We start from the raw sequence: 11543 nt of genomic DNA, 5'->3' as shown, positions 1-11543 counted from the left end.
GTTCATTTTGTTCGGATGTGAAGACTATACGTTGCAATTTTCATTCCGTTGGATTCAGCTTCAGTATTTGTCTATCAATGTGCTAATGGATGTCAACCTCTTCAGGATGGCTCCTCCAACGCGCACGACTCCGAATCCTGATCTGCCACCACCTCCACCTCCTCCAGAGGCATGGCAAGCTGTGATGGCCGCAACCAATACAAACACACAATTGATCATGCAAATTCTTCAAGAGCACAATCAAGGCAACCAAGGGAACCAAGGCAACAATCAGAATCACTTTGCTACACTCAACCAGTTCTGTAACACCCTCGATGCGACTATAGCTCCCACGTGTCGAGGCATGACTTAGAGACAAAATCGCATTGAAGGCATAAGTCGCAAGTTAGGCAATCTTCACAACATTCCATGTAATATAAATCATAAAGGGGAGATAACATAGTTGGCTTACACTCGCCACGTCAATCAAGTACATAAATAACATTACATCATCCAAACACTCATGGCCCGTCTACGGTGCCAAAATAAAAGATAACCCAACATGCGACACGGTCCCGATCACCCCCAACTAGGCACCACTACTGATCATCAGGAAAGGAAACATAGTAACGTTGAGAGTCCTCGTCGAACTCCCACTTGAGCTCAAACGCGTCTCCTGGAGCGGAATCATCAGGCCCTGCATCTGGTGTAATAGTAATCTGTGAGCCACAGGGACTCAGCAACCTCGCACCCTCGCGATCAAGACTATATAAGCTTATAGGTATGGTAAGGTAAAATATGTGGAGCTGCAGCAAGCGACTAGCAAGTATGGTGGCTAACTTATTCGCAAAAGAGAGCGAGAAGAGGAGGCAAAGCACGAGCGAGAAACTAGAGAGCAACCTGCGCAAACATTACTCCAACACCGTGTCCACTTCCCGGACTCCGCCGAGAAGAGGCCATCACGGTAACACACTCAGTTGATTCATTTTAATTAAGTTAAGGTTCAAGTTATCTACAACCGGACATTAACAAATTCCCATCTGCCCATAACCGCGGGCACGGCTTTCGAAAGTTCAAATCCCTGTAGGGGAGTCCCAACTTAGCCCATGACAAGCTCTCACGGTCAATGAAGGAATAGACCTCCTCCCAAGATGTTCCGATCAGACTCGGTATCTCGGTTATTCCAGACACTTCGACCGGTTAAAACAAGACCAGCAACACCGCCCGAATGTGCCGATAAATCCCGATAGGAGCTGCACATATCTTGTTCTCAGGGCACACTCAGATGAGACTAGCTACGAGTAAAACGAACCCTCAAGTTTCCCCGAGGTGGCCCCGCGGGCAGCTCAGTTCGGACCAACACTCAGAGGAGCACTGGCTCGGGGGGGGGGGGGGTAAATAAGATGACCCTCGGGCTCTGGAAACCCAAGGGAAAAAGTGGCTAGGTGGCAAATGGTAAAACCAAGGTTGGGCATTGCTGGAAAAGCTTTAATCAAGGCGAACTATCAAGGGGTTCCCATTATAACCCAACCGCGTAAGGAACGCAAAATCCGGGAACATAACACCGATATGACGGAAACTAGGGCGGCAAGAGTGGAACAAAACACTAGGCGAGAGGCCGAGCCTTCCACCCTTTACCAAGTATATAGATGCATTAAGATAACATAGCAATATAATGATATCCCACAAGTAAATAAATGTTCCAACAAGGAACGGCCTTCAATCTTCACCTGCAACTAGCAACGCTATAAGAGGGGCTGAGCAAAGCGGTAACATAGCCAATCAACGGTTTGCTAGGACATGGTGGGTTAGAGGTTTGACATGGCAATTTGGGAGGCTTGAAAGCAAGTGGTAGGCATCGTAGCATTGGCATAGCAAAAGAGCGAGCAAACTAGCATAGCAAAGATAGTAGTGATTTCGAGGATATGATCATCTTGCCTACACAGTTGTCAGAGTTAGCTGGATCCTCGAAAGCAAACTCAACGGGATCCTCGTGAGCAAACTCGTCTCCCGGCTCTACCCAAACAAAACAAACAAGCAACAAGGACACAATCAACCACGTGCAAGGACCAAACAAGACGATGCAAAGATGATATGCTATGCGGGATGCGATGCGGGATGCATATGCAAGATATGATAGGAAATGCAAGAACCTGGCCTCAACCTGGGAATCCAAGTGTGCCACTGGAAAGATGAGATGAAATTGCTTGAAAACGATATAAAGAACGCCGGAATCGGAGTTACGGTTTGGAAATGGCAAGCTATTCAAAAATGTCACCGGTCTGCGATTACAGCAAGTAGTCATCTAAATGCAATGAGATGAACATGCTACAGCACCCAAACATGACAACACAATACATGGCAGGGATGCATTCAAAATGCTTAACAAAAGTCAAGCACTGAGCTACGACCAATTCATCCACTAACAGGTTCTAACAAGCATGGCAAAAATGCATATGGCAAACAGATCTTAGACTTTGTGAAATTAACACTTGTCTGGAATTTCAGATCAGGTAGCACTCTTCGGAGCAATAAAACTACATGCTACAGGACCTGAACATGGCAAAGTAAAGCATGGCATGGAGCTACTCAAAGACATTAACAAAAGTCCCTTAGACACCTTGAGCCAAAAGGGATCAGAAAATACAATTGCAAGCATGCGAACATAGCAAAAACATAACCAGATCACAGACTTAGTGAAAACTAGCACATGCTGAAACATAACTCAAGTAGGCATGTTTACGAGCTTGATGCACTCACTACGGATAAAGTCATGATAAGCTAAGCATACATCCATCAAGAATACACAAAATTTAAGCTAGACATGGCAAGAACAATAGCATAGCATGCACGGATCAACTACAACATCATCGGCAAAATTGCAAACAAGTTGACAATCTGCCCAGATTCACAAAGTAGAAAAAGTAGAGCTCGATTGACTCAAGCTAGGGTGCTCCATAATTGCAAATAAAAACATGGATGGATAGAGCACTACAATATTAACAAAACATCCTTATTGATCATCCTCAAAAGAGGCACCGATCACTAGGAAACAGCATGAACATATGGCATCATGAGATAAACAGATCAAGGACTTAGTGGAATTGCTAAGTCCCTGAAAACAGAATTACCAAGTGCCTCACTTTGCAAGCTTGTGCTAGTCCACCACACACATCACAAAAATACATGGGTTGCACCTCTGGAAGATGGCAAAACCCTTAACAAAACATATGTAGAACATCAGGGCATATCATGCACACATAATCATGGCAAAAATGACAAAAACCTAAATGGAGTAGCAGATCTGACAATTAACTCAAGTAGCCCTCCTTCTAACAGCATTTCGGGCATCAAGATGAACTCAAATGAAAATGATGCAATGGAACTGAAATGATGTACTCTCTGAGGTGAACATTTTGATATGCTATATGCACTGAATCGGTAGCTACGAATGCAGATTATGCATGATGAAGATAGGCACATGGATAGGGTTTTCTGAGAAAAGTCACGCCGAAAAAAAAACAGATCTGCAGATTTGGTCGGGCGCGGATTTCCGCAGGATGGCCCGGGGGACTGTTCACCGGCGGCCGGGGATGACGCCGGTGGAGGGGGAGACGGCCGGGCGCGGTGGTGATGGCGGGGCGGCGGGAGGAGCGCCGGGGGCGGGCGAGCGCGGGGTGAGGCGGCGGCCCGTGCGGCGGCGGGGCGCGCCGGCCGGGAGGCGGCGTGGCGGCGGAGAGGGGCGGGCGGCTCGGGGCGGCGCGGAGCTCGGACGGCGGCGGGGGGCGGGCCTCGGGGGGGCCGCGGCCGCGGGCTCGCGGGCGCGGCGATGTGGGGCGGCCACGCTGGCGGGCGGTGTGGTGGCGCGGCGGACACGTCCGGCGGTCGGATTTTTCCGGCTGCGCGGAGGGGATTTTAGGGTTAAAGAGGAGGGGAATCCGAATTCCGGGGAGAGGCTTTATATAGGCATAGAGGGAGCTAGGAGAGTCCCAAAATGAAGGTGGCGGTTTCGTCCACGCGATCGTGATTCGAACGAATCTAGATGATGGGAGCGCAAGAGTTAGGTGGGTTTCTGGGCCCAAATTGGAGGGTATTGGGCTGCAACACACACGAGGCCTTTTCGTCCCTCGGTTAACCGTTGGAGTATCAAACGAAGTCCAAATGATACGAAACTTGACAGGCGGTCTACCGGTAGTAAACTAAGGCCGCTTGGCAAGTCTCGGTCCAATCTGGAAATGTTTATACCTCACACACGAAAGAAAGGTAGAATTGACCACCGGAGGAGAACGATGCGCCGGAATGCAAAACGGACAACGGGGAAAATGCTCGAATGCATGAGACGAACATGTATGCAAATGCAATGCACATGATGACATGATATGAGATGCATGACAACAACCACAATACACGGAGACAAAGACCCGAACCTGAGAAAACAAAATAACTTAACGCCGGAAACGGCAAGAGTTGGAGTACAAATTGGGAAAGTTACATCCAGGGTGTTACAACACTCCACCACTACGAAAGGATCTCGTCCCGAGATCTAGGACTCAAAGAACGCTGGGTACTCAGAACGGAGGTGATCCTCATGTTCCCATGTAGCTTCACGGTCGGAAAGGTGTGACCACTTGACTTTGAGAAATTTGATTGACTTGTTGCGAGTCTTGCGTTCAGTCTCTTCAAGAATAGCAACTGGGTGCTCACGATAAGAGAGATCTTCTTGGAGCTCAATGTCCTCGAAGTTGACAGTGCGGTCAGGAGTCTTGAAGCACTTTCAGAGCTGAGAGACATGGAACACGTCATGAACATTTGCAAAGTTTGAAGGAACCTCGAGTTGATAGGCGAGGTCGCCTCTCTTGCTGACAATCTTGAAAGGTCCCACGTATCTAGGGGCAAGCTTCCCTTTGATACCGAAGCGACAAGTACCTTTCATAGGAGAGACGCGGAGGTAAACATGATCTCCGATCTTGAAAGCCAAATCACGGTGCTTACTATCATAGTAGCTCTTCTGACAGGATTGGGCTGCTTTGAGGTTATCACGAATGACTTTGCACATTTCTTCTGCCTCTGTGATTAAGTCATTACCCAAAAGCTGACGTTCACCGGTTTTAGACCAGTTGAGAGGGGTACGACACTTCCTGCCATACAGAATTTCAAATGGGGCCTTGCCCGAACTTGCTTGAAAACTGTTGTTGTAGGAGAATTCAGCATAAGGAAGACAATCCTCCCACTTCATGCCGAAGGAGATCACACAAGGCCTGAGCATATCTTCAAGAATCTGGTTGACACGCTCGACTTGAACGCTAGTTTGAGGATGGAAAGATGTGCTGAAGCGGATGTTGATGCCCATGGCCTTCTGAAAAGAATCCCAAAACTTTGATGTAAAGATGCTGCCACGGTCTGAAGAGATCACTTGTGGAATACCGTGCAGGGAGACAATACGAGAGGTATAGAGTTCTGCCAATTGAGCTGCAGTGATCGACTCTTTGATAGGCAGAAAATGAGCCACTTTAGTGAGTTTATCGATGACAACGAATATAGCATCATTGCCACGCTTGGACTTAGGAAACCCAGTCACGAAGTCCATTTCAATGTGGTCAAACTTCCATTCTGGAATGGCAAGAGGTTGGAGGAGACCTGCTGGCCTTTGGTGTTTTGCCTTCACTCTTCTGCAGACATCACATTCATTCACGAATTGAGCAATCTCGCGCTTCATTCGAGTCCACCAATAAGCCTACTTAAGGTCCTGATACATCTTCGTGCTCCCAGGGTGGATGGAGAGGAGAGAATTGTGAGCCTCGTTCATGATCACTTTACAGAGGTCACCTTTGGGTACAACAATACGATCCTCGAAGAAGAGAGTATCCTTGTCATCAAGGCGGTAGCACTTGTACTTGGGTTGACTCTTGGCAATCCCAGTCTTCACCTTTTTCACCATAGCATCAAGAAGCTGGGCTTGGCGAATCTGGTCTTCCAAGGTAGGAGAGACTTGAAGGTTTGTGAGGAAACCTTGAGGACCAACTTGCAGATTAAGTTTGCGGAAAGCTTCATAAAGCTCGGGTTGATAAGGCTTGAGAATCAGACTGTTGCAGTAAGCTTTCCTGCTCAATGCGTCAGCAATCACATTGGCCTTGCCTGGAGTATACTCGATACTCGGATTATACTCTTGAATCATTTCGACCCATCGAGTTTGCCTGAGGTTGAGATTAGGCTGAGTGAAGATGTACTTGAGACTCTTGTGATCAGTGAAAATGTCCACTTTTCTTCCCAATAGAAGATGTCTCCAAGTCAAAAGAGCATGCACAACTGCCGCCAACTCGAGATCATGAGTGGGGTAGTTCTTCTCATTAGGCTTCAACTGGCGAGAAGTATAAGCAACAACTTTCTTCTCTTGCATCAATACTGCGCCAAGACCTTGGAGAGAGGCATCACAAAAGACCTCGTACGGCTTGGATTCATCAGGCGGAGTCAGAACTGGAGCAGTGATCAATTTCTCTTTCAAAGTGTTGAAAGCAATATCACACTCCGGAGACCAAACGTACTTGACGTGCTTCTGGAGAAGATTAGAGAGAGGCTTCGCGATCTTAGAAAAGTTTCCAACAAATCTTCGGCAATAGCTTGCGAGACCGAGGAAGCTACGGAGTTGCTTCACGTTCTGAGGAGGTTCCCAATTCACAATTGCAGACACCTTCTCAGGATTCACGGCAATGCCCTCGGCAGAGATGATATGACCAAGATAAAGAACCTCATCGAGCCAACATTCTCACTTGGAGAACTTGGCGTAGAACTGATGTTCCCTCAACTTATCAAGAACCAAACGCAAGTGCTTGGCATGATCTTCCTTGTTCTTCGAGAAAACCAGAATGTTGTCGAGATAGACCAAAACAAAGTCATTGGTGTAGGCGTTGAAGATGAAGTTCATCATGCGAGAGAACGTCGGAGGAGCATTGACGGGGCCAAAAGACATGACAGTGTATTCATATGAACCAAAACTTGTCCTGAAAGCCGTCTTTGGAATATCTTGCTCACGGATTCGAATCTGATGATAACCCATACGGAGATCAAGCTTGGAGAATACTTGGGAACCTTTGAGTTGTTCGAACAGCTCATTGATGTTGGGAAGTGGGTATTTGTTCTTGATGGTCTTCTTGTTCACTGGACGGTAATCAACACAAAGTCGATCTGTTCCATCCTTCTTCTTCTCAAAAAGAACACCACAACCCCATGAAGAAGAACTAGGCCGAATGAGACCCATTTTCTCTTGAATATCGAGTTGCTTCTTCAGCTCCTTCAACTCTTCAGGTCCGAGCTTGTAAGGACGTTTGCACACAGGTTCCGTGCCAGGTTCAAGATCAATTACAAATTCAACTAGCCGGTGTGGAGGCATTCCTGGGAGCTCTTCTGGAAAGACGTCTTGATATTCGCAAACGGCTGGAATCTGAGATAGCATCCAATTCACCCTTCTCACTGAGAGAAAACAGACGGATGGTATCATCACGAGTGGCAAAGACAATTACATCCTTAGACGAATGAGTCAATTGAATCTGCCTGGCTGCACAATCAAGATGTTCCTTGTTCTTAGAGAGCCAATCCATTCCGAGAATAAGATCAATATCCGAGTCACCAAGAACCATTGGAGAAGCCAGAAACTTGAAATCACCCATCAAGATAGAAATATCCGGAACCATCATACTAGAACTCAGACGCTTAGCCGGAGAGACGACTTGCATAGCTCTAGGTAAAGCCTTAGTACTAAAATTGTTCTCCGATGCAAATGGGAATGACATGAAGGAATGCGATGCACCAGAGTCAAAAAGTACTTTTGCAGGAACATCGTTAACTGGAAGGTTACCCATGATGACATCTGATGAGTCCTCTGCCTGAGCTGCACTCATCAAGTTGACCTTGGCATGCTTGGGGTTATGCTTGACCACAGCTGTACCGCCGATCTGACAGGAGGAGGAGGAAGACGCCTCTGGTTGAAACACTTGTTGGCATATTGACCCTTCTGTTGGCACTTGTTGCACATGACCTCTGAAAGCGGATGGTGATACAGAGCACTTGATCTTGGAGCTTGAGACGAAGTCTTGGTCTGAAAGCCAGGGTTGGGTGGGTGGGAAGAACCACTGCCACCTTTGCTCTTCTGCTGATACGGCTGACAGAACGGAGGAGGAGGAAGCCAATACTTCTGCTGCTTGGCCACTTGAGTAGAGGAAGAAGGAGTAACATCTCTGACTCGCTTCTTGGAAGCATCACACCTCAACTGAGCAGCCTCTTGCTTTAGTGCCATGTTGTAGAACTCATCGTATCTCAAGGGCTCGAAGAGAACAAGAGCTAGCTGGATTTCTTCTCTGAGACCACCCCTGAACTGGTATATCATGCTCTTCTCATCAGGGACGTCCTGCTTGGCAAAACGGGCGAGCTTTTGGAACAACTTGTTGTAGTCATAGACAGACAAAGAGCCTTGCTTCAGGTTGCGGAATTCCTCACGCTTGCTTTCAACCACGCTCTGGGAATATGATGAGCTCGGAAATCTCAACGGAAATCATCCCAAGTGATAACACGTCCACCTCTGGAATCCTTGTACTGCTGGAACCATTCTGCAGCTTGATCTTTGAGTTGGAAGGAAGTGAACTTAACAAAGTCCTCAGGCCTGACGTTACTGCACTCGAAATGCTTGCACAGATCCACAAGCCAATCGTCAGCATCAGTTGCCTCAACACAATTGCTGAAAGTCTTTGGCCCGTTAGCAAGGAACTGGTTGAGTGTAGCAAAGTGATTCTGATTGTTGCCTTGGTTCCCTTGGTTGCCTTGATTGCGCTCTTGGAGAATTTGCATGATCAACTGTGTGTTTGCATTGGTTGCGGCCATCACAGCTTGCCATGCCTCCGGAGGAGGTGGAGGTGGTGGCGGATCAGGATTCGGAGTCGTGCGTGTTGGAGGAGCCATCCTGAAGAGGTTGACCACCATTAGCACATTGATAGACAAATATTGAAGCTGAATCCAACGGAATGAAAATTGCAACATATAGTCTTCACATCTGAACAAAATGAACGAATGCATTCCTCTTGAAATGGTCACATATCCATAAATTGAGAAGCCACGTAGAATTAAGGTAGAGAAATAAATCAACAAGGTACGGATCAAGAACGAATAATCGGTAAGAAATCCCAATCTCAAACCAATATCCGTGGAAGAAGAACTAGAGCTACAAGAATTCCCACCTATGAAACTCCCGAACCTTTCCGGTTATGCAATCAGGTGTTGGGGATACAGGGGAAGCATAATATCTCACCCAAACTAGCAAATCCTACATCCAGCTGTATCCATCCTTCAACACATAACCAAGAAACCTTCGGAAACCATCTACCTCAACCTTCGAAAAGCATCCGTTATACAAGTTATGGCGATACTCCTGAACTCCCGCCCCAGTACTGGGTGGCGTCGAGGTTATCTCACCAACGAACTGCATAAAAGAGATTTTCGATGTCCACGTACTAAACTCAGGTATTCCAGAACTGCAACGATAAAATTATGACGACAACACCTCAGAGCTCAACTGCCCGGGATACTTCCACTAAACCCTTGACAGGAGGCACCAAGACAATGTTCTCATCATAAAACCATCGGAATGATTGCAAGATACCCGCGTGATCCTAAATTTTTTTAGAGAAATTTGAGAAGAGAAGAGTCAAAACTCTACGTCAGGATGCCTTACCAGAGCGATGAGGAGACTGGGAAGTAAAAAGAATTCCTAAACTCTCCGATATATAATTCCTAATGACTCAAAACATTTTTCTAGACACAACTCGGCCGCTAATAATGATCAAGCAATGGGGCTCCTAAGGTCGGGGAAGGCTTTGATACCAACTTGTAACACCCTCGATGCGACTATAGCTCCCACGTGTCGAGGCACGACTTAGAGACATAATCGCATTGAAGGCATATGTCGCAAGTTAGGCAATCTTCACAACATCCCATGTAATATAATAATAAAGGGGAGATAACATAGTTGGCTTACACTCGCCACGTCAATCAAGTACATAAATAACATTACATCATCCAAACACTCATGGCCCGTCTACGGCGCCAAAATAAAAGATAACCCAACATGCGACACGGTCCCGATCACCCCCAACTGGGCACCACTACTGATCATCAGGAAAGGAAACATAGTAACGTTGAGAGTCCTCGTCGAACTCCCACTTGAGCTCAACGCGTCTCCTGGAGCGGAATCATCAGGCCCTGCATCTGGTGTAATAGTAATCTGTGAGCCACAGGGACTCAGCAATCTCGCACCCTCGCGATCAAGACTATTTAAGCTTATAGGTAAGGCAAGGTAAAATATGTGGAGCTGCAGCAAGCGACTAGCAAGTATGGTGGCTAACTTATTCGCAAAAGAGAGCGAGAAGAGGAGGCAAAGCGCGAGCGAGAAACTAGAGAGCAACCTGCGCAAACATTACTCCAACACCGTGTCCACTTCCCGGACTCCGCCGAGAAGAGGCCATCACGGTAACACACTCAGTTGATTCATTTTAATTAAGTTAAGGTTCAAGTTATCTACAACCGGACATTAACAAATTCCCATCTGCCCATAACCGCGGGCATGGCTTTCGAAAGTTCAAATCCCTGCAGGGGAGTCCCAACTTAGCCCATGACAAGCTCTCACGGTCAACGAAGGAATAGACCTCCTCCCAAGATGTTCCGATCAGACTCGGTATCTCGGTTATTCAAGACACTTCGACAGGTTAAAACAAGACCAGTAACACCGCCTGAATGTGCCGACAAATCCCGATAGGAGCTGCACATATCTCGTTCTCAGGGCACACTCAGATGAGACTAGCTACGAGTAAAACCAACCCTCAAGTTTCCCCGAGGTGGCCCCGCAGGCAGCTCAGTTCGGACCAACACTCAGAGGAGCACTGGCTCGGGGGGGGGGGTTAAATAAGATGACCCTCGGGCTCCGGAAACCCAAGGGAAAAAGAGGCTAGGTGGCAAATGGTAAAACCAAGGTTGGGCATTGCTGGAAAAGCTTTAATCAAGGCGAACTATCAAGGGGTTCCCATTATAACCCAACCGCGTAAGGAACGCAAAATCCAGGAACATAACACCGATATGACGGAAACTAGGGCGGCAAGAGTGGAACAAAACACTAGGCGAGAGGCCGAGCCTTCCACCCTTTACCAAGTATATAGATGCATTAAGATAACATAGCAATATAATGATATCCCAACAAGTAAATAAATGTTCCAACAAGGAACGGCCTTCAATCTTCACCTGCAACTAGCAACGCTATAAGAGGGGCTGAGCAAAGCGATAACATAGCCAATCAACGGTTTGATAGGACATGGTGGGTTAGAGGTTTGACATGGCAATTTGGGAGGCTTGAAAGCAAGTGGTAGGCATCGTAGCATTGGCATAGCAAAAGAGCGAGCAAACTAGCATAGCAAAGATAGTAGTGATTTCGAGGGTATGATCATCTTGCCTGCACAGTTGTCAGAGTTGACTGGATCCTCGAAAGCAAACTCAACGGGCTCCTCGTTAGCAAACTCGTCTCCCGGCTC

Source organism: Triticum aestivum, chromosome 2A (genome assembly GCF_018294505.1).
Source record: "Triticum aestivum cultivar Chinese Spring chromosome 2A, IWGSC CS RefSeq v2.1, whole genome shotgun sequence".
Taxonomy (NCBI): domain Eukaryota; kingdom Viridiplantae; phylum Streptophyta; class Magnoliopsida; order Poales; family Poaceae; genus Triticum; species Triticum aestivum.
The sequence above is the reverse complement of the archived record's forward strand: the minus strand, read 5'-3'. Positions refer to the sequence as shown.